Consider the following 26,157-nt stretch of genomic DNA (forward strand, 5'->3'; position numbering starts at 1 on the left):
TATTGACCAATTATTTCTCTAGAAAATATTTTACGTTGGGTATATCTCGAATTATCATCAGACTACTGCAATATGAAAAAAAAAAAAAAAAATACTAATATAGACACTCATTTAAACGCTTATGAAATTCTTTATTAGTTTTGACCATGGGTGCAGATATGGCAGACTTCAATAAGAAACTTGCAGCAAGCAAATAGAAATTTTCTTGTAACAAGATGCTAAAAGATGATAAGTGCCGATAATGAAATTGGAAAAGAAAACAGTTTAGTGTTGTAATCAAAGGAGATTTGGATTTTTTTCTTGGGCAATGGTTTTATCCTTTTTTTTTAAATGAAATTATTTTCTTTTTAAAGAAATACGACTTAGCTGCTATAAATATGAGATATTAGATAATATTTTAAAATAAATAAATATGAGATAATATTTTAAAATAAATAAATATGAGATAATATTTTAAAATAAATAAATATGAGATATTATTTTAAAATAAATGAGGACTCTAATAAAAAAATATTTTATTTCAGTGATTCAATTGTTCATTCAATAAACATTAACTATGCTCTGAGTTAGCTATTTTACCATAACCAGTGACAAACAATATACAACGATTATTATACATATCTGTCTCTTGAAGCAGGAGGATTCTGTTTGATGATTTTTCAGTGGTCACATAGAGATTGCAATTTCTTGTTTAACAGGATTTCCTCCGTTTTCTTCATGTTGAAATCCTGAATAATATTATATTAAGATTCTTAAATGCTTTAGGTAATAAACCATGAAGCTTTAACTATTCATCCATGTAAACAGTTTTTTCATTTTTCTTCCTTTAAAAAAAGGAATGAATTATAAATAGCCTTTTTATATTCTAGGAACTAACAAAACTAACGAGGTCAAGTCCTTCTTAAAATAAAGCATTATTTTATATAACACTCTTATAATGCAATTTATTTGTACGTTAAATTATAAAACTGTGCGTAATTTCTGTGTCGAAAGATTATTTATGTAACACAGTTGTAAAACTTCACTTTGACGTCCATATAACAATCATGAAGTTAAAATATCCGCTTCTGATTGTAACATAAATAATTCTTGGGGGTTTTATATATATATAAAATATCATATGTCTCCCCATATAAATATTTTGCCTCAGCGCAAAATCGTTTTGCGAAAATTCTACATTGATGCTCTTTCAAATGTTCCAAGCATAACGTCTCCTTCTTAAGTCCACAAAAATGTTTCAAGAAAGTATATATCATTATGATGTATAAAAAAAAGATGCTTTTTTCTTTTCTTTTTTAGCTAAACACTTTATCTAATGTGATTTGTTTCATATTTGTTAAGATGGAGTTTTGTAATCGATAAATCACTCGCATCTTAAATTTAATTTTCTACATTTTTGTGAACTTGATAATTCAGTATTTTCATATGTCCAGGAATTAACAACCAGTTAATCATTAATTTAAATTTTGATTTCGTAACACGGAAGTCACCTGGCAGCGAGTTTGAGAAATAATAGATCTTTACATTGAAAAGAAGGAAATAATTAGAATAAAAAATCGCAATGTAGTGCGTTAATAGAAGTGTTTTTAAAAACTGTTTTTAATTAACTTTGTAATTGAAAATTCTTTGTTAAAAGTGCATCGGTATTAGCAATCTTCCGAGATGTGGTCCGTGCTGATATCTATTGTGAGTTGTCTTTATGTATCTCGGAGCTTCATTCGGAAACATTGTTGGGATACGCGAATAATAGTGTTTCCTCCAACTTTCCAACCCCACATGGTCGTAGCTGTTTGATAAAAAACTTTTGTCGAATGGTAAACGTAGCAAAGCAGGGCCCGTTCTTCCTAAATGTCGAAGCATTTGGAATGAAAGATTAAATCCATCGAAAAGCCTGATGAGAGATTCTGGCTCAGTTAAAATTTGTACAAGTAGTTCCCCTGGAGTCATAGAAGCTGTGTTTTGAGACGACATTATCACGTTGAATCCTTCTCCTAGTGGAAAATTCATCAGAAGAAATAACGTTACGATTGTCATCTGGAAGAATGGCATTTTCCCTGTAAAGCAAACAAAAGAATTTATCTACAGTATTTTTGAAATGCAGTAGTTTCTGTAGTAAATTATGGAAATAAACATATTTAGTAATTAATTTCAGTGAATAAACATATTCATCGCTAATGGAGAATTAATTCGACCAACACGAATTTTCGCTAAGCGTTAACCGTCAATCAATTCATCTTTCACAAATTTTTCTAGCTTTATCTTTATTCTAGGAGTTATTAACAGGTGCCGTTGAATGTGTTTAGATCCTTAACTGTTTCCTTTTAATTAATTAGATACTAGTTTCTGTTTCGTGAATTTGCTGCCCTAGTGTTTCAACTAAGAATGCAAAAAACACTCGAGGTATTTGTGGAATGTGCGCAATTTTTGTATTGAATTATAGCTCCTTGAAGTATTTAATCTTAATTTAAAAACTTAAAAAACGATAGCTCGATTCTTCTATGATGTATGGGCATGACGGCTAAGGGTTTAAACTGCACTGCATTTTTTGTAGATACTTTTTGTAGAACAATATAGGAAATGCACTTGGTTTTGTGCATAAAATCCTTCAAACGAACCAAGTTCACACGATTTTAGCACTAGTATAGCCGAATTGTGCACTGCATTTTGAGTTTGACTCGAATACGCCCTTGTTTACAAGCAACACTTTTTTAAGAAAAGAATCATTGAGATAGATTCTACGATTGATCTTAACGTTTTTATTATTTATATCGAATTGAGTGAACGAATATGTTCCATGCATATGTTTATCCTCTCTAAGCTAGTTGTTGAGGGCTAATTATTTCGTACCTGGGCGTAGTACGTTGATTAAAAATAATTAAATTAAAATAAAAACATTTTAAGCAATGTTAAGAATTTTTTTTTAACTTACTAGGGGACTTCGCCTCCTGCTCACTGTCGCTTGCCAAACTTGATGTTGTTCGATATTGTACGCGATGTTCGTCAGTTCTAGTTAGCAAGTTTTAAAACTCCACTGGTCATTTGTTCATTGCTGGAAACTTAATCTTTCCATAATGAGAATATACATTTTCCTATCGGCCCACTTACGATTCGTAACTCGAAGCCCCACAATGAAAACATTCTTTGCTTATATCTCCAATATCAAAATATTGAATCAATTTTTCTCATTTTGGCGCCATCTTAGCAGCTTCACGATCAGCTTTTCTTTTCAAATTGCTCCATTTTTCTTTGGATTTTTTCTTCATCTAATATCGCTGGACGCCCCATCGCTATTTTAAAAAAAACTATGCTGGGTTAAATGTGTAGTGCTTAGATATTCAGATTATTGCTAGCTAAGAGATGAAACATTTCCCTTACTAGAAAAAGGTAAAAAAAGGTATTGCTACATATAGGCTCCTAACAGTAGAATTAACAAGTAATGTTGTTTTAAACTCATTTGGTGTTAATTAAAGATGTAATTTTCCTTTTTTTGTTACCATTTCAAGGTCAAGTGCAATATAAATATTTATTATGACGTAGTAATAAATTTCATTAAATATTTCAAACCACACTGGTAAAACAAAACTCAAATGTCATGGGTCAGATGACTCACCGTCTAACAATCATAAAGAGAATAAAACGCAATGTTTACATAATTTCTTTTTTATATAATAGATAAATTTACTTTAATTTTAACATTCTCCAAGAAGAATGATCACACTCTCTACTTTTCTGAAGCAATTTATCAAACTCCCTTGGGTAGCTTGTGTAGATTAATACAGTAACACAGATTAATAATAGTATTATAGATTCCACAGGATGCCACAAGAAATTTACTTTGAATAACCATTGCATAAACAATAAAAAACATTCTAGATTTACAGCAGATATTTATAAAAATGTTGAAAATTTATTAGTTATCAAAAATATTTAAATCATTGGCTTTTATTATATAGACAGTAAGCATATCAATTAGAGTATTCTCTTTCAGTCGATACATGTTTTTTTAATTGGTGAAAGGATATAAGCCTTATAATTTATGTATCCCCACAAAAAGTGATCCATCGGTTTGAGATGCGGTGACCGTCTATGTGTACGAGATTGTGGGAGTTCAATGGATCTTTTTCATCTTAACAATCTGTTGACCTGAATTCCACCAAGGAAAATCCTTGCATCGAAATGGTAATGCAGAGATACAGAATCCTATTGGAAATATAATTTTTCAATCTCAAATATCTTTTGAATGCTTGGTTTAATGCATTCCGGTTTATATTTAGATAAACATTACCTGTCATAGTGATGGATGAGTCGTGATTAAAGATAAGTCCAGTTAACTCAAACGCTACCAAATTAATCTACATATAACGCCAGATAAGTCCTATGGTGTTTCAAGTTCAGACAAGGACGATCAACTACAGAGTAGTTGTAATTACGAGTAGATGAATTAAAAAAGAGTAGAATAGATGAATAAAAAAATAAAAAAATTATTGTATTTATAGGGAAATAAATCTTCCGCTAGCTCACAAATTTTACATTACAAACCTTCATAAATTAATAAATACTAAACTTTGTTGATACTGTTTGATGTATGCTTTAAATTTTGTGTGCAATGGTTAATCTGTGAATGCAACTTTGTAGAATACCCTGTACTGTAAGCATGCATGGTCCAGCATGAATTTACACTGATCAGGTGATATGGAATCTATTATCGAGATTATTAGAAATTATTAGAAAGATCGATGCAATAATTATTTCATCCACCAGGGCGTGAAAATCATTTTCTTCTCCGAAAAATGACGATTTTGTTTCAGAAATAGCAATATATAGTGCGTGCAATTTCAAAAACTTCCCTCCCACTTTTTTTGCGAAATTTAAAAGTTTTTATTAACTTAATTGAGCACTTCAGAATTTAATGAAAGATAACTGTATATTGATTTAATATATTTAACGACAGAATCAATGAGGATTTTTTTCGTAACCTCTTAATGCCTGACTAACCTGATTAGATTACGACAGGAGCAATAATAAATATTGTAATTTAGCATAACCGATGGCATATTTAAATTAATCGAAATCAACCCATTTTCTCATTTACTAATTAGCGTTACTAAATTTTAAAGAGCTGCGATTACTTTAAAAGTAGAATTTCGAGATTGAAGATATTCGTCGTTATCCTCTTACCTTAGTACAGTAGTTAAGATCTAAATCTTAATGAAATGCAGATAGTTCCATTTGAAAATATGCTTTGAATTAATTAGAAACTTAAACAAAATTATGATTTAAAACCTCGTGGATATTGTAGAAAAATGCGTGATTGATTTTGATAAAATTTTAATGCATTAAAAAAAATTACTAAAATAAAACTAAAATTGCTCGTGCTGCCATCTACTGTTTTAAAAAGAGACTAATTGCTATTTTCAGCAATTTTTGGGTTTAAAAGGCAATAGTTTTTTTTAACAGAAAATTTTTAAACTGGTGTCCTCTTTTGCGACCACCGTGCTGGAAAAAGTTAAATGAAGTAAATATAGACAATATTTTTTATTCTCCGGTCCTGTTAGTCATATTTAGTAAAATATTTTTGATACATTAACATTTTAAACAAAAAAAGTTATCCACTTCTACGATCAAAATGGACAAAGTTATGGAATTTCAGACCTTTTCAAAGGCTACATCAAGGGAATCATTAATCCAATCAACGTATTTCGTTCCCTTTTAGGTGGCATTGATTAGTCTATATTAATATTAATACAATTCAAAGTTTTGAATTCGGTCAATTTTAGTAATAGAAAAGTGAAATTGTTTTTGACTAAATATGACAAATAGAAGAGATAGACTACATAAAAATTTAGATTTCGCAATTTTTTGAATGCAACAACATAAAATATAATTATTTACATCATTAAAAATATTTCATGTATTGGAACTATATGTCTATATTTAACGATTTAGAAATAAGCTATAGGGTTACGATTAGAGTGGCTACCTGTTATATTTTACACCATTAAAGTCAAAATTAATCAACATAGATTTGACGCTAAAAATTATTGTAAAAAATAGAAATACTAATAACAAAACAGAATTACATAATGTATTCACATGGGCTTGATAACATAGAGCTAAATATTCTTAATATTGGGATTATTTAAAGAAAAGATTATGATGTAAATAATTTTTATGTATTGCTTTTCCCATTATCCATTAGTTCAGTAAAAATATTTTACCAATCGTTAAAAATAATTACGTAGAGAGTTGTACAAAGGAATTTTGTAGGTATTAGAGGGCTAAAACGGAAAAGCGAAAGAGAAAACCGAAACATTATGGTAATAATAATAATAAGAGCTTCTGGGTTTGAGTATAAAATTTGACAAAGATTGTAATATAAAGAATAATAAACGATTTATTTTGGTTCTAAATAAAAAAAAATAAATAAACTTGCAAGTATCAGAAAATTAATATTTCCTAGTAAATATGGATATGATGTCATTAAAAGCATCATATGAAAAAAAACCCCTGAACTTATCAAAAGGGGTAGAAAATGAATCTATTATTGAATATTGAAGTTTTATTTGTATAAATAAAACATGAAAAATTGATTTGATAAATTTCATTGCTACTTTCCAATAAATTATGTCAAAATAAAGACCGTTTAGATATAATAAACATCTATGAAGAATGATATTTGATTATTATAAAATAAAAGAATACGAGTTATCTAGTTGTCATTGAATAGAAATGATATATATATTGAGAATTTTATTTTAAAAATAGATATTAAATATATGTCACCTAAATCTCTTTTAATGAGTTCAGATTTAATGTTTTATATGTAACTTAAATTATAAATAAAAAACATACTCATGCATCAAGATATAAAATCTCGGAAAGTGTTTTATTGTCTATATTGGTAAAGTTCCTGACAGTTTTGCTATATCTTAATGATAAAGGAAACTTAGACAAAATCGCGAAGCTTTTTTGAAATCAAAACTGTTTGAGAAATTAGTCATAAAAATTCATCTATATTGTGATATTTTTTTCCTAAATCCCATAAAAATATTATAAAATTCCGTTGAATTTCCAAAGGATATAAATCTATAAAATATTACAATATTACTAAAATGCGTACAAGATGGCATTGAAAAATTAAATTTGAACAATGCAGCAATTATTAAAAACTTTGCAATTATAAAAGAGTTTAAAGATATAGATAATTTTTCAATGCATATCTTTGAGTTTCAAAACTTATGAATGTCTTCAGTATCATTGCTGTTAGATATAACTATGATTTAAAGGGTTATATTTAAAAGCTATTATAAATGTAACTATTATTAAGTGAATATTGAAAAGAAATGCCAATCAGATTAAACAATTACTACAAGGGAAACTGCTAGTAATAGCTTGACCTCTATTATTAAATCTCTACTTCTATTATTAAGAAAATGAAAACATTAATAGCAATTCACATTATATATAAACCATTACTGGCTTGATTATTTTTGTCTAACTATTGGATTGCAAAATATAACTAAGAAATACAAATACTTATAATTTTATTCAGAAAATTATTTTCGATGTACAATTTTTTGTTGTTGTTGTTGTTGTTTCTAATGGCACTTGCCATTGACAAGCCCGCTGTTCGGAGACAGCCGGTTTAAGCCTGAGGGGGAGCGCCTCTTGTTTCTATAGTAGCGCCCTCTAGGGCCAAGAGAACGACTTAGCTACACACACGTCACAACCCTTTTTACGGGGCGGACTTCATTCACTCAACCACAGATCGTAATTTAGACCTGAATCAGAGAACGATCACCCCTGATCCAGTACCCCTAGTGGTATTACTCTCGACATGGAGGACAATTTTTTAAAGCATTTTAAAGACATTACGATAAGTCAAGGCAATTAAGATAAAAACTGCGATCGGTTGACTTTGCGTTTTGAAACAATGAATGAATCTGAGATCGAGAAATTTCGAAATAAGGAAATTCACAGCTTCGCAGGGGATGCAATGAGGTGGCTGGTCAACGACAACATCGCCGATGACGGGACGTTCCTCCTTGGGTGGGCTCTGTGTGTGATATGCTTGAAATGAGACCAATTTTACACGGTTCTCATACCCCGTATTATTATATCTAGATAGGCAGATTTTATCGTATGTTCAAACGACGGAACAATATTTTCTTGTGCTTCCCCTGCTCTGTAATGTCATGTTATTTTTCCTCCAAAAAGATGAGCAATGGCTACCAAAATAAAACTGGCACAGAGCAATAGATTTACATTATATTAATATGAATTTACTCCATTTGGGCGAAATTTAATGTTTATTAAACTATATATATATATATATATAGTGGTGGATCAGTTATATTGCAGGTCTAGGCGGTTCACATTATGAGGTTTGTCTTTTAATAACGGGTCAAATTTAGTTTCAGTTTATATACATTTTTATCTTAAACTAAAATAAACCATTAACATGTTGATTATTTTTTTATTTTTAGTAACTCCGTGAAAAGATGTTTATTATTATTTATATTTTAATACGCCTATCATGGAGAAAAAAAACCCCGGAAGAACTAAAATTCGAGGGATAATTAACCATTAGTATTAGAATTTTCTTTACTTATAAATAAAAGCATCTCGTTATTGTAATAGACTATAAGAGAACAGTAAATGTAACATTAAAAAAAAAAATAATATTTCACGCTAACAACAAAACAATAAAAAATATAACATTCAAAATTATAATTTTACATGTTCAGTCAAGAGAAATATGGCAACCCGTTGAATAAACAGTTAAAATCCCACCACACTGTAAACAACTAACCTCGGTTTATTTAATACTGCTTCTAATAATTCAATGTAAACATACTATATATCTTAAAGTTTTATGATTTTGATTGCATTTTTTACAATTTGTCAACTAGACTCATAACATTTTTTAATTGATGTACCCACAATCCCTCTCAGCCTAGGCGGACCAAAACATATGCCTAGACTACCTAGCCAGAAATCCGCTATATATATATCAAGAGAGAGAGAGAGAGTGACATAAAACGTTATAAAGTTTCTCGCTAATGGCAAATAATTTATGTTCGCGTGAAGTTCGATTCAATCTTCGGATTTAATGTCATTTTTAAGATATTAATCGAAAATTAATACCAACAAATCTTCCTGTCTGAAGTATTTTTTTCTCCTTTTGTATGGATAGATAATGTTGAGAATCTTCCTATTCGGTCTTGAATATTCTGTTTTTCCATTTCGTTTATATTTGTGGAATGCACTATTTGCAATTACATGTAGTTCTGAAAAATAGATTTACCATTTGCTGTTGTGGAAATAATAAGAACCTTTTGGCTGATATGTACAAGATGCGATTTCATTAAAAATCTTCAGATAGAATAAGTATTAATACCTTTTGCTGTCATGACTCACGCGAGATATTCGGACCATCTAATTAGATGACCCCTTCTCTACATTGTAGTACTACAGTATCGGAGGTGCCATCTAATTAGATAGTTGGTTCGGTTAGTAGATAGGTATGAAGTCGAGTAGTAGATAGGTTAGAAGATAGGTATGAAGTTGACTGGCGAGTCTCGCGCCAGTCAACGTGTTAAGCTGTTCGAGATGCATTAAGATGCATTTAACCTGCCGCACATGAACAATTTTTTATAATTTTTACGATATCAAACATGTTTAAGATAGCATTCGGTACAGAAAAGAAAAAAGATTAGCTTTTAGTTGAAAATCAGACCATGAAAACGTTCAATCGGTTTTTAATACAAAATATGTAAATTTGTTTTTTAAAAAAAACTTTTTAAAAATTACAATCGAATAGATCGAAGATAGTTTAGGCTTAGTCTTTGAAGATTACTTAAAAAGGCATTTTCTTGAAATATTCATGTTCTTATGGCAGTAAACAAGCCAATTACGGTTATAGTTTTGTTTAGATATTGCCTTCGGTATTTAAATGATATATTTGAGGGTTACTGCTTGACTGATTTAGGGCATATAAGACTTACATTTTTAAAAAGAGAATATTTAGTATTTCACCTAGAGCAATATTACACTTCTTTCGATAAGCTGTTTTAAATAATCGCTCAGCAAAGCTGGATATTCGAGCCTTTTAAAATGAAAAGCCCTATAATTTATGGATTGAACAACATGTTTCATCAATAATGATTAGCATGCAATACCTTTCAAATTTTGTCAACAAATCTTATCAAAATGAATTTCTGTAATCCTATTAAGCTGAATATTCATAGCTGAAATCAAGTTGAATCGAAAATGTGCATTTTGTTGACTACCCATAATATTTATATAGTAAAAGTACCATATTTAAAAAAGAAATTTTCTAGCATAGTTGCTGACTCAGATTATTTTGGCTTAGTTTTTTATTTTTTTTATTTTGAGATTGTCATATAACTTTTATGTTTTGTATATAATTTTACTATTTAACCCATTAATATTTAGCATGCCTTTTTAGAAACAATTTGAGCAATACATCTCAATTTTGCATGAATAAAGATTTCAACTTTAAAATTATACTAAACTATTTCTATGTTTTTGTTTTAATTTTTTATTAACAAATGGCAGTAATTAAATTATATAAAGTGTGATCTAAAGGAATTTTGTATTTATGTTCAAGAATTAAACTGTTTGCGATGTTAAGAAAAAAAAAGTAAGTTAAAAAATATTTAGATATAATGTGCATTTGATCTGTATTTGTACTGCTATGAACAATTCTTTAGTTAGAGCATATTTGTAATTTTATGTATTTATAAATATTTACAGATTTTTTTGTTTAGCATTTCAAGATCGTACCTTTTTAAGGGCGTTTGACTTTTTTAAAAATTGAATTATATTTTTAAAAATATTTTTCCATTTGATTAGATACCATCGGCAACCGATATACCAAATATTTTCAAAAACAAAAATGTCAGGCATTAATGGGTTAATGTAATCACCAGCGATTTTCGATTTTGGTATTTTAAACTTGCAAAATGTGATGATCTTAAATTAATGATGTATGTAAGTTTTGTATTTTTTAATTTATATAGATTGAGACGAGACAATTGCATACTCACAATCAGAACTAGGGTTCGTGAAGGAAAATATTGTGATCATGAAAATTCTAATATTGTTAAGATCTTTAATATTTATGTAATTAAAGGCTCGTCTATATTACTATATAGGATATTGTAAATATAGGCGAGGAAATAATCTTGCCTTTAAAGATTTTATTCAGATTTGTTAAGTATTATCAACTAAATTTTCCTGTAGTTATTTTTAATTAATGCTTCATTTTTTAAAATTTATTTTTGAACTTCCGAATTCGAACAAAGATTTTCCATTATAAAGGGTGACTTTTTTTAAAAAAAAAAAATTGTTTGTGTGTTTATGATAATAAAAATATATTTTAATATTTTCAGAATTTAAAATTAATCGATAAAATAATAATTCAGTTTTGATTCCATATAAAAATCGCCATCAGGTTGAAAATTTATTATAAATTGAGAACAAGAATCCATAATGTTTATAATAACGAATTATAAAATTTTATGAAAAAATAAAAATCAAAACAAATTTTTAAGATTTAGACTCTAGAACTGTAAGGAAACTAAGTGATAATGATACCATAAAAAAATCTTAAATATTCATTGAAAATTTTACTAACGATTAAAATTTCAGTTTAATTAGAGAATTTCTGTTAGCACTTACGTTTCTGCAGTCTGAGTCTGATCTTTATATTTTTGACCTAAAAAAATTATACTTCTTAATACTCTAATAATAGCGCTTTGAATTTTTTTATTTCTCCCAAGCTGTGGAAGAAGTGTTTAGAAACTCTCGAAAATCTATATATATGCATGCATATTTAATTATAGAAATATTCCGGTAACCACGAAGAATTGCTTCCGCCCTGCCTTGGCAACCAGAGTGAATTGAATGATAGAGCCGCCGCGACTAATAACACCGGGCATTGTGGCCGATGCATAATAGCATTCCATTATGAGAGGCAAATGAGCCGATCTATCATATAGAGGTAAGTTTTTTATCGATAATGTGATTGGTAAAGGGCTCAAAGAGTAATACTTCTATTACTGAACATACCGGGGAAACTTGAATCAACCACCACACCAGAAGCTTTTCATCCATATATTTAGAAGTGCTCTCCAGTGGGATAACGTTCTAGTAAAACCGAATTAGTAATATTTCCAACCTAGATCAGGATAAAATATTTTTTTTAAAAAAAATCGTATCATACATAAGTGCAAAAAATTCTTTTAATTGTTTCAAAACAAAATGCTGATATAAGTAAAATTTCTACTAACTAAAGAGAATCTTTTAAATTAAGAAATGATCTGATTGATTTTTAATCCATAACTTTTTTTCACCAACGAAGTGTTCATCGCGTATGTAATTATTATCTACTCTCGGATACTGGCCTCCAACCTCTCCCACGCATTAATTCGTGCGTCAGGAAGTGTTCATATCACCAAAATAGATATTAGAAATGAGATTAAGGATTTGTTTATAGCTATTTAACAGTACAGAACTCCGATTATCAACCAAATTAGTTGGTGAAGCAATTACGGATAAGCCTCAAAAGTGAACTAACCGTATGGACAATAAATACACACATTTAAAATAAAAATTAATAAATACATCTGAACAAAAAATGTACAAAACACATCTAACGAGACGAAGGTCAAAGCCTAACACAATATTCCAAAAATGAGCTTAATTTGCTCTCTGTGTATCGCTCTTTTTTGACATAAAATCGTCCAAAAGTGACAAGTTCGGATTTCCAAAGTGAACAGTAAAAGTTGATCTGCTGAAATCACTCAGTCTATCTCACTATCTCCTTTCCTAAATAAGAATAATATAGGGCCCTTTCTCCCAAAGTATACTGAAAAAAAAAATTGAAACATCGTATCGTATTTGCAATAGAGTGACTGGATTTCATACATTGTTGATAGTTTATGAAATTAAAAGGATATTGATAACAGAAATTTGAATTTTCTGTTAGGGTTAGGTGCATTTTAAAGCATGCTTTTCGAACAAAAATTCTGCAATGTTAGGAAAAAGGGGGAAAAAAAACTTTTTCTGTTGTAAACTGCCTGCAGTTTGATGTATCTGAATATGTTCAGGAGACATTGCAGAAAAAGCTGTGTATCATTGCTTTCACAGTAAAAAAACTAACACATATTGAGCTAAATTCAGAAAAAGTGTTGAAGTGAATTCCAAAGTTCACAAAATCGTCTTAAAATTTATTTAAAATATTTTCAAATTCGATCATATTTTCGTGATTTCATAGCTCATTTTAAATTGAAAATATAAATGGTCGATAGTTTGGTTTAATGAATGCTTTAAAAATAATTGTGGTTGATGTCATATGTATGCATGTCTTTCAGATAATTTAATGCCTTCTGTATTTGATGTAAAAATATCGTTATTTTATTTTAAGTACTTCACAAATAAGTCATAAATAAAAGTTATTATTGTCTTATCAGTTTAAATTTATCCTGCTCCGTGTTTTCCCATCTGATTAACTTTTTTAAAGAAATTTATAAAATTTTATTCCATCAAACTGCCAAAATTTGAGATATTATTTAAAATTCATTTAACAGTTTAACTTTGTCTCCTAATTCCATATCTTTTTTTTTGTCATAATTTAATAGATTAAAATTTTAATCCCACGAGCTTATAATCTGCGCTTTAACAAGAATGCTGTAGCTTGTATAGTTGTTATTTAAGATGGCTGGCTTAAAATTACTTGTTTTAACCTTTTGCACTCGAATGTCTTCTCTCAGTCACCATTCAAGACGGTGCATCATTTTGATGCTTTATTTATTATTTTAACTGTTAAAAATACTTACAGAATGTTAAAAAGATGTCGATTCATTTTCAGGGAAACTCAACTCAAAATAGTTGCGTGCCTTTGGTGTAATGAACGGATCCATATATTAAGTGAATAGTTATGCATCGCATTATTTTTCCAAGTACAAAGAGTTAATACATGGAACACAACTTCAAACTAAATTTTAGTAGAATTCATGAAAATTTCAAAAAATCACGGTTGAAACTACAAATATTTTATTTTCAATTCAAGCTTTAAAATTGCAGCTCCCTAAACATTTACAAAAATAAAAAAAAAAATATCTGAACAGAGGCTGGTTAAAGAATGTAGACCTTAAAACAGTATTCATATACTGTTTTTAAATGAAGGCACGAAAAATGCATTTCAGTTTTCATAAAATGTATTTCTCGTTAAAATCTGAAAACTTTAGTTTTAGAAGGATTCATAAATTTTATCTTTACTTATCCTTTTTCTGCAGTTTTATAAATTTTCTAAGAATTTTGAGCACACTGGAACGAATTATCCTAAGGCGAATCGATTTCCAGACAGTTGCAGATAATTCAGGTTTAAAATAGTAATGTTTCTCTGCCAGGAAAATGTTTTTAAAATTTCGCATATATATATATATATATATATTTATAAATTAACCTCATAAATGCTTTGCATTTTTAATAATCTAATTATTTGACACTTTTCATTCCGGGGAGGTGCAGTCTTAATAATTCAATGCTTGGAATACTTGAAGCGTTTATGGCTTTTGTGTCGAATTACAGCCTTTTAGAAAGATTTAATGTTTGAACGATATAAGTTTGAGAAGAGGTAATTCGATGCCCGTATGACTCACTGGTACAACGGTTAAGGGGTTAATCGTCAAAAAACTCAACCTGTGCACACGATATCTCGAAAATGGAAAACGAAAATGGCAGTTGAATGGGTCATTCGATGAAGAAAAAGGAAAATGCTTCCTTTCTTTCAAATCATTCAAATTAGAATTCCTATTCCCTTACCCATTCTTGAGATCAGAGTATGTATTCTTATCTAGCATTCTTAGCAATAAATCATACATGGGGTAATATAATGCATTGGGGAGTAAAACTATCTACAGTGTGACTAGAGACCTTTTTACATATGTTAGAAAAGGGGATTTAGATCAGATGCATTAACAGAATCTGGCGCAGCTTAGCCAAAGATGGTTTTTGTGCCATAAAAAAACAAGCTCAATTCAGATGCATACATGCGATTTTAACTGAGCAAATAATTAACAGAAAAATCCCGGAGAAGCTATTAGTGATATGAAAAGTGGTATTTGAGTATTGCTCATATACCTGCCACGATACTGCAATGTTGGGAAACGTAATTACCGACTGTTTTACTCAATATTTTCCTCGGGAAACTGATGTATGTGTGCCATACCTCACTGTAATTTGTATCTTTAACTCTCTGTTCGCTTCTTCGGCATTTGGCTTCGGCTTGTGGGATTAAAATTGCATGTGTGCATAGGTATTTAGTGATATAGCAGTGGTTTCAGCCTGTACGCAAAGGAAAAAAATTGCTGGAGCAGCATCCATCTCTTCTGTACGTAAAAAGCCATAAGGCGTTGAAATTTAATACCTGAATTTTAGCAGCCTTCTTTATATTTTCAAAGCATTGGTATTATTGGTGCCTACTCTTATTTTCAGGTTAATTTTTTTTAAATCCTTAATAATGAAAGTATTTTATAATAGATTGAGGAATTTTAGTCATTTTTATTTTGCAGTGTAATTTCTATGGATCATATTATATATACTATAACAAAATATTGTTTGAAATTTGATATACATTTATTTCTGCGAATTCAAGAGATATCACACTCCATGGCAGTAACAAATACGTTTAACTTCTGATATAACACTACAAATACGTGATTCGCAACGGAATGTGAAATTAAATGGAGGCAGTGCATTAGTCATGGAAATGTAATTGACTATAATACTAATTTAAGATGGATATTTTTATTGAAATTGAGATTATTATTCTAATGGAGCCATAAATTCTAACAAATTCTCCTTAATATCCTGATTATTAATAGATCATAAAAAAAAGAGCTGCCAAACAAATAATATTTAAACTACAGAAAAGATTATTTGCTTTTTTAAAAATTTTGTTTTTAGATTTTTTTCCGATAATAATAATTTCTATAATATGGGAATTTCGAATTTACATTATGTTTATTTCATTGAACCAATCAATGACTATTCTCAAATTTTCATTCGAGATTAGCAATGTTATTGATCTTTAACATGTTAAACACCAACCCTATTTTAGATTATCTTCGTAATATCCGATATCTTTAAAATTATGACAACCAGAAATGAGATTTAGTGTACAGTTGCGATAAGAATTGTATGAGTTTAAGAGCATGATTTTGTGATCTCCATATTGAGATTTATTAAAAGAATATAATGCTTAAATCCATATCGTCACTCAACAATAACAAAAACAGCCTTTATGAAAATTATATTGTTTGTCAACAATAACTGATCTGACCCGAACGAAAACTACAAAGTCAGTGACCGGCGACTTAGGCGGTTCGAATGGAAAGTTCAGTATCAGTCACTGGTGACTGACATAGCGTCTAATGAGTTAAGTACCAGAATAATGAACGAAAATAAATGAACACTTTCTTAAGTGTTTTTTTAGTGGTTATGTAAAACAAAATGTTTAACGTTTTTTTAAATAAACCTTCTCTAAATCAATAAATGATAGGAAACCATACTTATATTTTGCTTTTTTTAATGTTACGAAAATTTTCAAAAAATGCTGAATTTATTTCAAACACAAAAATGAAAAACTATTAATAGAATTTGCATTTTGTCCTTTGTAACACCAATGTGAAATTATTACCTAGGACTTTGACTTTTCTTGAAAGCTTTATGCAAGCATTAAACAAAAAGGCATTTCATTAAATTTTTTTGAATATTTTTATGATTTTGTATTTGTATAAATTATTCAAAATTTTCGTATAAAACACTATTATATTGATAAAAAAAATTTTCCTTTTGAAATTGTGCATAGAAAATTTCTAGGGCACAAAACGTGAAAGTTGGGAGCTAACACTTTCATTATATCTGAAAACGAAGAAAAATAAAAACCGAGGAAAAAATATTTGAAAATTAGGAACAACTGTAGAACTCAAAATTTTCATTGACACAAATACTCAGAATTTCTATTTCAAAATAGATAAGAAAACTTCGGATAGATTTGGTATCATCAAAATATAATATATCCTATCCAATGAAATAAGTCTGCAAACTGAAATTTTGAACGGACTTAAAGCCCGAACCAAACTGAAGAATCCCTTTGATATAAAGTTTTTTCTTGTACAGAAAATTTTAAAAAGTCTCAACTGATCTAATTTATCCTTTGTTAATGATTTTATCTATTGTTCACCCCAGTAAATAATTTTTATCTATTGTTCCACCATTGTTATAGGATAATTATTTTATGACTTCTCGCCTGAACGCGTTGATATAATTTGCACCCTTCATTCGTTGTCCTCAATAAGCATCGCAATGATTTACGTTTCTCACATCCAATACTTAAAATTAGTTCAGCGTTACAGTGAACAAAGAAATCGCTGAATTATTGTATGCATTGCAGGTTGATGATTTAGTAGGTTTTAGAAAACTGTAGAGTCTCTCCTTCATCTTTATTATACAAAGGAAATAACAATGGATATTGAACATTGGGGGAAAAAATCTACATGCTTTGTAGAATATGAGTAGTGGAAAGAATAAAAAGTAGAACAAAGTTGCATAAAGTCAACGAGTTTATCGCTTCGCCCAAATCGAAAGTAAGCGTTCTAGTTTATTTATAGCACTGTGGATTTTTCTTCAAACACAGCAACACACAGCACTATATTTTCTGACTCGTACAAGGATACGATATAATGGATAGCTCTTTGAAAGTTTTTGTATTACTTCTGAATTCAATAATAATGAATATTTAGAGTTAACCGGATCAATTTAAACTAGTTCAACATACATTGAATTGCAAATAAATATTATCCTTTACATTATGGATAAATGAAATTTCAAATATCCTTTTCAGACTATAATTTTGAAAAATCTTTCCTCCCCTTTTCATCTCTTTTTAAAGATGAAATGTACCAGCTGTGGTGTAGCCTATTTTTATCTTCTTTAATTTCAATTATTTTTCCCGCATACAATGGATTATACAAAAGAGAAGAGCTATGAAATCATCTGCAGAATGAACAGAGATCCCACATATTAGCTACTTGAGGGTTCCGAATTCTAATGATTTTGTGGTGTGCTAGTTGGATCAGATCGATCGCGGAGGGAAAAAAAAAAAAAAAAAAAAAAAAAAAAACACCCCGCAGATCGAGTATCAGCCGCTAATAAAGGAGAGGATACAAGATCGTGGATGAGTCATAGAGCTTTCGCGTCGGATTTCACACGCCAAATTTTCGCAACCATCATATATATATATTTTTTTTATGTAAGATTTCCTTTCTCTTGTCTTTCTTTAATGACACGAGACATGTTGAAAACAATTGGCAAATTATTTTTTTTATTTCTCCGTGATTAAATCAATTTTTCTTGTGAAGGAATCGAAATTCTTTCATTGTGAAAATGAAATACATTATTCTAATTTAGAAAGTTTACTGAAAATATTCCTTGAAAAAATTGAAAATGTTGCCAGTATAAACATTTACTTGCGTTTTTTTAGTTATAAAGTTAAACAACTATTTTATTTATACCTGTGAGTCACGGCATTTGAAAATGCTGAAGATTGGGCTTAAGGATGTTCTAAAAATGTTTGAAAATAAAACATATTATCAAAGGGATAAAATAGGACAATTGAAAATGAATTTCTTCTTACTTTTGGATTTAAAAAACTTAGACCTTGAGCTATCAGATATAGATATAAAAATGTTGAGGCGCCATTAAATGCCAAATAGTGTCAAAGTTGCTTGATGTTGAACTATAACATGCTGATTTTAAACAGAATTTTATCAAAAATGCCAATTTTGTCATCATTATTCATACATCTTCAAATAGACGTGACATTCAAGCTTGGATACTGCAATAGAAACTCGAATTTTGTCTTCGTCTGTACACAATTAAAAATTAATTTGTTCACCTTATATAGAGTTTCGAAGAGACGCATTAATATAAACAAATATAAAATTTGATTTAACTGATTATAGACTCGTATTTAGGGTGTGGTGTGGAAGTTTGGAGAGAGGGGTGCCAGGTCAGGTGTCGTCCTCGTCATCTAACATCGGTTCAAAATTACGAGGTCCGTCTCAAAGAATCCCAAGTGTTGCTTTAAAACGGGATGTTAATATAACTAAACTAAACCAACTAATTATATTTCCGTACCGTGTTAACATTTTAACCGCTATTATGTATTGAGATATTAGAATGGAATCGGGATTCGAGCTCAACCTTTTGATAATGAATGGCCTGTGGTATCGAAAGATATTACCTCTGGAGTACCGAAATCATTATTGAATTATGAAATGGACATTTCACATATATCTTTGATGCAAAATTAGACTAGAGTCATATTTATAAAACCGCAGTTTACTATAGTATTGAATTGAATGCGCGAGGTTGATTTACAAGTTTCCGAAATTGAAAACGATTCTTTTCTGATTTATTAATCTGATACAGAGTACCGGATGCATATATTTTTGTCAGAAATAATTATCTAGCTGTTATAAAATTATCATCAATAAAGAAAAAAAACCAATGCCTTTTAGCTTACAAATAATTTATCGTATATAAAACTGATCTGAAATAAAATGAGATAAACATCTGATAGAGAACGTGATCTCAGAGCACAGTGTAAGATTACGTTTGTGTTTATCCGGATTCTTGTATTTGTAGAAATGAGTATTTTTTCTTAATTATTTTTCATCGGTTCAAAGTAAATTGATTGGAATGCATTTAATGTATTATAAATTGCTGGAAATCGGGAAGAAGCAGTTCGCCGATTTACATCCCCTCAAAAAAGAGGAGGGAGCAACTTTAAGACGCGTTTAGATGGAGATATAGCTATATATATATATAATATAATAATTTCTAATTAATCTACTTTTTAAGAATCATTTCCTAATCACTCGAGTTCCTGCTTCACTTTAACCCCTAAGTTGTTCGAGGTGTGATTTTCTGCAGTGATCAAAACACGATAGCAGCAAATTTTTTTCTAAAACTGTAAAAGTTCAAAATATTCTCTCACGCTCTCTTCTTTCTGCTTTCTTCTTTGCTAATCGGTACCATGCGCTACGCTTGCTATGATTTTAACCAAAAATCTTGATAATAGATAAAAATTGAACTATTTTTTTAAACTATGAGGAATAAATTTTTTTAAAGAAATTCATGCATATTTCTTCAAGGAATATATAATATCTGCTTAAATAAATTATGTTACAGAAGAAACTAAGCAGAAATTTAGTTGGTATTAATAAAATTGCTAGGGAACGAACACTTTTGTCCGTGATTGTATAAGAAAGGGATTTTATGTGATTAATCGGTTAACTAATTTCTTTTTATTCTTATGCACATGCAACAATTGTTAATGATTTTCTTTATTCTTAATCAATATTGAAATAAAAAAAAAAACCTTAATTTGAGGATTCAAATAACACAAATTCAAAACACACTTCCAGTGAAACATACTGTAATTCCATCGGAGTTAATTTGCATTCATGTGATCTTGTCAAACATGCCACGCCAATTTAATTTCGGGACTCATTCAACATCTTGCATGAGGAAGAGCATCAGATAATTTGCATTTAGATATTAGATATGTGCAGCTACTTTTGTCATGCGACATAGGCATCCCATATAATTATTATTATTGTTCCCTGAATTTATCCATAAAAAATGCTTCATTTTTGAAATTATGAATCTGGTGAAGAGAAAACTTTCTAGATATTTTTCTTAGAAAAAGTACTTTAATTAAGAAATTCAAATCATAATAGACAAATTTTTAGTTTCATTATAACTTCTCGTCAGAAAACGAAGCAAAAGGCAAATGTTTGGCTGTTACATTATAAAAAGTATTAATAATTCAACGTGTAAACTTATCAAATCAAATAAAAATCACTTCAATACGTCTGACTTGAAAAGTCTACGTAGGAGCGAATTGTAGTTAGTTGACTTTTAAAAAAAGGAAAAGTTTTTTGTAATGCTTAGAAAGACAGAAATCTTGCCAAAATAAAACATGAAAAAAAAATGAAGGCAAATATTATAAATTAAAACACTGAAGCTAATCTAGTCTTGTACGAGAATAATCATTGTTAAAAATGTCCAAGTAATTATTTTTCAACAGTAATCGAATGAAATTTCGCCATGAGAGACATGATTGATTTGGGGAATGAAAATACATAGGTACGTAATACTATTATTAGTATGGCATTGAATTCATTGCAAGGAAAGGGCTGTCGCAAATCATAAAAGATACTGTTAAAAATTTGCTGGAATTACGGAAAATAATTGCCGAACAATAAACTGGCATTATTTAAAATATAATTTTTGAAATTGAGTAAATCTTTTTTGTGAGATAGTATCGAAAGAAGCTGCGAAAAAACGCCAAGTTCTACTTTCTAAATGACGTTTAATAATGTCAGATGAAAATTAGATATTTATGCAATAGCAAATTTAACAACAAAAGATTAACTTGTATTGAAATTTAGGATATATAATAGTTACCTATCTACAGTTGCAAGTTTCTTGACCTCATGGTTGAGAGATTCGGGATAAATTAGTCAGTGGATTGAGTTTAATTTTTATATATTCAACAAGCGGCAGTAACGACATTTAGAATTGTTTTGGTGTACAGTATACATTCTAGCATACACACGATTCAAATTCAATCTGCCTGATCTAATGGGGATTTTCTTTGTTCCATTGCTCATCCAGTAATTTTGGTTTTAAGCAGAATCTTAGTCTGTCCTAACCGAAGCTATGAGGACGTTAATACAGGCTTCCACGAAACATCCTCACTAAATATCAGGCTTCAACAGTACCCCGAAGGTAATCAAAAAGACCAACAGGAAATAATGAATCATTCTTTTTACTATAAGACCTCCAGGGTCGTCACATAGTCGAATAATCCTTTTAGAAAGATTTAATTTGATCCATCTAATCACCAACAGGCCTTCAGCTCCATTGGCAGTGCCTTAAAAAAATCTCACCATATACTGAAGGTAAATAGTCTTATTTTTAGATTGGGTTGATGAAGAGTTACTTATCAAGTTCCAAGGAAATAACTGCAGCAATGATTGCTTTAACTGAAAAAAAAATGACAATAACATTTTTCTGTAAATCCTTAATGGTTTGCTTTCCCCAGTTAATTGGCCATTTATTTCTTTTGCTTTGCCAAATCTCGCATTCGTTAATGAGGTGATCAGCCTTTTACACTAGCATTTGTCGTCTTTTATCAAAAAGTTTTGCTTAGCGTGTTCTAAAAATCCAGGTAGTGTAAAGATTTGGTTGAGAGAAATGTCGCCCCTTATTCTATTGATTTCAACTTTTTCAAAAAAATCCTTTTGTTTATTTTTAACCTTTTTGTGCATTATTCCAACGGCGTTATCATTCATCCTTAATTCGATTCCTGTCTTCGTTTCTAATCTGTACAATAGGTTAACTGCAATGAATATTTATTTCACCTGGTAAAAAAGTTGATTTGGCAAATTGATTCTCTTTCATTTCAATAGTGCCTTTATTGGGCTCGAGTCTACATTTGTTGCAAATCATCCTCTTTCCTTAAAGCAGTCTTTTAATTTACTAATTATTTCTTCTTTCATTTATAGAATTTAAGTAATATTAGCTATATTTCATGTTCAATGAATCTTTCTATGCCTGTAGCGCTTTTAGAGATTTTTTGAGAAAGGAATTGATACTTCAAATTTATTTATCCGAATTCGTATCTATACTATTTTAGAAACCTTTTGCCTTTTCTCCTCCCTGTGTATCTGGCTATTAGAGTACATTAACCCTTTAATTGTTTCTTTTTTTTCTGCTATCGAATCAGATGACACCTTCCATTTGGGAATATGCTATTCTAGTACACAATTATGGATCTGTGAAATATTTTAAATGTTTGTGAGATATGTATAGCTTTTATAAAGTATTATGACATCTTTGAATTGTTTAATTTCAGTTTATAAATTTGAAAACTAATAATTCAGTGTCTGTATGACGGATGGTTATGACAGTAAAAGACTTAATGGGTCTAAAAATTGAAATTTTAATTTAAAAAAGATAAAATTTAGCTGCATGTGCGCTAAGTTGAAACATTTTCATAAAAGCAATGTGCATACTATATGTTTCATACTTTAGTTATAAGTTTTTTTAGATGCAATGAAAATCAATCCAATACAATTGGAAAATAATATGGGAAGCCGATATAGCAATGAAAAATTGGCATACCTCAAATTATAAGATGGGAATGAATACCAACATTAAAACACGGGAAAACTGTAAAATTAACGGTAGCATTTCGTATTTTTGAAGTTCAATCTTAACATTAGTTACTTCAAAATTAGAAATCCTCAAAATATTACTATTTTAGTTTTTAAAAACAGCAAAGAAATATGTGATTAAATATTTATGATAGAATAAAAAACATCACCGTATCTAGTTTGCAACTGTTAACAGGAAAAATAGAATTATAGAAGTCAACTTCTGTTAATAGAATGCAAAGAAATATGTTTTAAAAATATGACTGTGAAGCCTGTTGGAGAAAGTACAGTACGATACTAAAGTTTTAAAAAAATGAAGTGAAAGGAAACTTTATTAAACGAGCTAATACTAAAAATACAAGTGTAAAAAAATGCTTATGCCATACCAACAAGGGCAATTAAAAATTACAAAATACAAGAATATTAATACAGAGATTACTAGAACGTAAAGTGGCCATAAATGACTTTTTATGTTTGAAGGCATCAGCAATTATGTTGAACGGAATGAAACCATCATTGTACTCCAACTATGGAATACATGGGAGATAAATTTCAAAGAAAGAAAAAGTACCAAAATTCGCCGACTCAATATTTTGCGCGCCGGAAGGCCAGCACCACTCTCAAATAATCTTGAGCAACATTGAACATGGGTCACAGGACTCAAATGTTGACTAGTAAAAATTATTTTATATGAATTTCTTTATTTATGCCATTTATTTTGGTATGTGCATTTTACTTACCTCTCAAACATTAATGAAATTTCGCTTCATCCATTTGCCATGAATTTATAGTAATTATCAACCCGTTTTAGTCCGCCAGCATCAAAATATCTTCAGTTGGTGATTTTCATCATCATTATTATTATTATTATTTGCGAAATTTATCTCCTTATGCCTTCCACAGTCTACATATGAAATTTGGTTTCATTCCGATCATTAGTTTTATCTGCCTATAAGCAGGAATTGTTATTTTATGGACATTCTATGTGTTACAAAATTAAATCATTTAACCCTTTCGCATGCAATGACGAATCTGACTCGAGCATCGAATTATTGAATTTTTAAATCGGCAATTTAGCGAAAGTATTTAATGATTTTAAATGCAAAAATCCTTTTAAAACGCATCTCAAATACCCAAATATTATTATAGAAATCAAAATAATAAATATCCCAAATAGGATGCATCATCTAATTAGAATGTTAAGTAAATGCGTAGGTCAAGAGGTTAATACAGACAACCAAAGAAATTCAAATAATTTAAAAACGCAATGAGTCTATATATTGAAAAGTGTATATACTATGAAACAAAAGCGGAAGTGAAAATTCTACATAAGAGTTAAATCTAAAGGAAGAATTTTTTTAAATCATAATTTTAAAATTAAAAAATCACGCAACTATTGGTGAAGAAAAGGAACTGGATTGGACTTCTGAGAACAATAAAAAAAAAAAAAATGTATATTCTTACAAACTGAATATAAAATGAATTTTGCAATATTTTTTAAGGCTAGAGAAAAATTGTATAAAAATAAAATTGGTACCGCTGAAAAGTCAATTTTTTGAATTTTCATAAGCTGTAAAAATAATTTTTTTGCGGAATATTATCTTTCGTAGATATAATGGGAAAATGCAACACATTCAATTAACTTATGGACTTTTAAAAGTTAACATTGAGCTTTCTGTCGGTTTGAAGAGCACACGTGCCAAATTTCATATATATAAACTTTTGAACACCTGAAAGTGTTTCAGCAATATAAAGTTTCTACGAAAAGAAAAATACATACTATTCGATTTTTTTTTTTTTTCATTTGATATTATGGTTTTATTGACTTGCCACGGTGCGGCATTACCATTTTATTGATTTACATGTATTATTTACTTTTTATTTTATTAACATTTACATACGCTATTATTGCTTAACACATGATATTATTATTGACATTTCGTTTTATTTATTATTTACTCTTCTTTTTATTTATTAACACGTTGTCTTTCAACACGCGAAAGTATGAAAACAATAGAAAGTTTCTATGAAAACAAAAGTACGTACCTGCCGTTAATCCCATCGAACAAGCGTTCAACTACTTGATGGACAGAAGAGAGAGAGCGACTGGTCGGAATGGGAAGAGAGCTCTTGTTATCCCACTAACCCACTGATTGAACGATTTTCATCGTAGCCTGAGGGGCCGCAATGCAAAGCGGACGTCTCAGGGAAATTCTGTGGCATTGACCGTGAAAAGACGAATGCAGGAGTGACGACTTTGACGGCCCAGATTTCGTTTCACTATTCTAAAGAGTTTCCTTTTTATGAATTCACTGCTGCGTTTGTTTTAAGAAGCATGCTTTAAAAGAAATGAAAGGAACAGCAAAGAAAAAAAAAGTGGAAATTGCCTGCTTTTGTGCGGTTTCCACTCCTTTTGTTCTCATTAACTTGGGTCTCTTAAAACGGATGTCGTAATTGTTTTTCTTGTTTTTAAGATTATACTTATTTTTTTCATAATTACAATAGAATTGTTTTGCATATAAATATGTAAGGGTCTTATATGCGCGATAGAATTTTCGCGCTTTTAAAGTTCGCGTGTTTTTTCTTTTATCTAATTCTGTAGAATTTGATGCATATACATGTATTTAATCTTTTTGCTTGTTCAGCATTTCAGTGGTTAACTACAAATTGACTTTATTCTAGTCTTTGAATACTCTGAAAATTCTCGAGTCTCTTAGAATATGCTGAATAAGCATTTTAAAGAATTACGAATATTATTTCGATTCCTTTATCGCTCGAAACTTGATAAAACCTTTTAAGCACATTTTAACAGCCTATCTTTTCATAAGTGAAACTT

The 26,157-nt window shown here is 29.6% G+C and overlaps 1 long non-coding RNA gene across 1 annotated transcript; it reads right to left on the reverse strand.

Moving 5' to 3' along the window:
- Positions 1-500: 500 nt before the first annotated feature.
- Positions 501-25,596, reverse strand: LOC129958865 (uncharacterized). Its single transcript, XR_008783334.1, has 2 exons — positions 25,368-25,596; positions 501-2,054 (listed from the first exon to the last, which is right to left on the reverse strand). It is a non-coding gene; the product is annotated as an uncharacterized LOC129958865 (long non-coding RNA).
- Between the last annotated feature and the right edge of the window lie 561 nt (positions 25,597-26,157).

The sequence above is a fragment of the Argiope bruennichi genome, chromosome X1, assembly GCF_947563725.1.
Source record: "Argiope bruennichi chromosome X1, qqArgBrue1.1, whole genome shotgun sequence".
In the NCBI taxonomy this organism is placed as follows: Eukaryota; Metazoa; Arthropoda; class Arachnida; order Araneae; family Araneidae; genus Argiope; species Argiope bruennichi.